The sequence below is a fragment of the Pseudorasbora parva genome, chromosome 14 (assembly GCF_024679245.1).
Source record: "Pseudorasbora parva isolate DD20220531a chromosome 14, ASM2467924v1, whole genome shotgun sequence".
Classification (NCBI taxonomy): Eukaryota; Metazoa; Chordata; class Actinopteri; order Cypriniformes; family Gobionidae; genus Pseudorasbora; species Pseudorasbora parva.
Window position 1 is genome coordinate 15,991,443 of NC_090185.1, and position 2,725 is coordinate 15,994,167.

The window sequence follows — 2,725 nt, forward strand, 5'->3', positions numbered from 1 at the left end:
TATTTCGTATTTCTTCTCACGAAAAACACTTTTGTACACACATAAATTTATTCTTCCGTTCGTTTTTTTTTCACATTAAAATAAATAATGCTATAAATGGCCAAAATTGTGTTTCGTAATAGCAGTTTTTTTTTTAAAAATGTATCACTGTCTAGGTAGACTTTGCTTACTATCTAACCTGTCTTTGACTCACTCGACAGGCTCACTTTACTTTTAATTAATTTATTGAAAATTTTAAAAATGCAAACATTTGTCTTTGAGGTAGACAGTCAATCAGATTCAGCTCATTGACCTTTTCTGCTAAATTAAACCGGAAGGTACCGAGGGTAACCCAGATATGTTGCAAATGACAGGCGACTCCCTCACATGTCCTGGTTCCTTGGTTAAAAAGGCAATTTTCTCACTATTTACAAATAGTTGGAAAGATTTGGAATATTGTACGTATTCAATTGAACAAAATATATAACACTGGCCTAGTGTTTTTATTTTATTTTTAAATTTTACTGAAAAAGTTACATAGTGCACCTTTAAGTATTATTTGTAACATGAACATGAAGAAATGAATACAGTCAAATAGGAAACACTTCACAACCTGTTACACACACACACACACACACACACACACACACACACACACACACACACACACACACACACACACACACACACTATATATATATCCTTGAAGTATAAATTAATGTTTGTATCCATTAACATTAAATCATCTCATACTCTGTAAGTATTATTTGTAACAACATGAATGTGAAGGAAATAATACTATATTATAATAATAATCACATATGTATACAGTCAAAAGGGAAACACTTTTTTGCATCTCCAACAAGCCTAATGTGATGTATTTGACATGGGTGTGGCCTTGTCAAATACTTCTCAAACTGATAACTGACTAAACAGAAAAGTTTAAATATCTGTACATATACTGTTCGAACAGATTATTAATATCAAATAATTAAAATAATGTGTCTTAAATGTTTAACTTGAACTGATGTTTACTACAACTGTCCAAATCTGCTTCAAACTAGATTCACAACATTAATAACTCAATCATTTTACCTTTTCATAGTGGTTCACATTTCCCCTGTTCTTTGGTTTAGGCAGTGAGGATTGTAGCATGTACGGGGGTAAATATGAATGGTGTGATTCTGGGAAGTTCTGCTGTGGGACCTGTGGTGAGAGAGCCTAGAAAGCTAGACGCATCCTAGCGGCAGCAAATCTAATTTGCCCGCGAGTGTCGTCTAGAAACTCTCAATAGGACAATTCACCATGACGTCACAACAGTAATAAACGGCAAAAGCCGAAGCGTCCCTATGGCAACGCTAGTAAATTGCTTGGGATTAAGAAATGCCCTATACCTTTGAGCTGTAATCGCCTAACTCTAGACTAACAACTATAGAGTTGGTGGGCGGGGCTTAACATAATGATGACGGCCGAGTTGCGTTTGCGTGCTTCTAGTAAACACAGAAACTGGCGAACGGCGGTCTTTCGAATCAGCTTTGTCCGCGACTCTGGAAGACTTGGAGTTAAGCTTTTCTCTGAGAAAAGAACAAAGAACGGCACCGAAATCATTCTTAAAAAGGGAAGATGTGTTTGGAGTTTTGCCGACCGGATACGGTGAATGTTTAATCTATCAACAAGCGCTGCTTCACCTTCGTTGCTCTGGTTGGTTGTAGCGCTATCCTATCGCGTGCAGAGGGAGTTTGAAAGACAACCGTTTATCCCGCCCCTCGGATTGAGCCGTCATATGGTGAGTTTCCAGACCAAACATCTTGATGTGGGCTACTGAAATATAAGTTTGTCACTTGGAATGTCAATGGGTTAAATCAAAGGCTTAAAAGGAAAAAAGTTATTCTGTATCTTAAAAAAAACATAATATTGGAATTGCTTTGCTACAAGAAACACATTTGACTGACTCTGAACCTCAAAACCTTAAAAAGCAAAGCACTGGACTGTTTTTGTTTTCCTCCTTTACATCGCAATCCAGAGGGGTAGTTATACTTATTAACAAAAATATACCTTTTCAAATGGAATCTGTGGATAAAGACAAATCCGGTAGATATTTTATTTTCAGAGGAACAATTGCAATGCAGAGAATAACTTTAGTAAATGTATAACATTCTGAGATGACTTTATTCATAGCTTGTTTCTCAAATTAGTATGTCCTATCGCAGAACTAATAATTGGAGGGGACTTTAATGTCTTTATGGACCCAGTATTAGACAGGTCATCTAGCAAAGTGTCAGCATTAAGTCAAGTTGCCATAGCTTTAAAATACGAACTCTCAAGTCTTAATTTAACGGATATATGGAGATTTAAAATAAAACAAAAAAAAAGAATATTCTTTTTACTCACATAGGCATAATAGTTATTCCATAATCGACTATTTCTTCTTTTCAAAAGCGAAGGAATATTTAATTGAATTATGTGACTATTTACAAAGAATATTATCAGATCATGCCCCTCTACTTATATCAATGCAAAACTCCCCGGAATCGCCGAAATGTAAGCTTTGGCGATTTGGCAACCATTTATTGAATAACTCTGAAGCGTTAAACTTTATAGAAAAACAATATAGACAACTTTATGATTACAAACAGAAATTCAGCCTCTTCGGGTATAATTTGGGAGGCTATAAGCATTCTTAAGGGGCCAAATCATCAATTACTCTTCAAATAAGAAAAAACAATATAAAAAAAAAACTAATTAC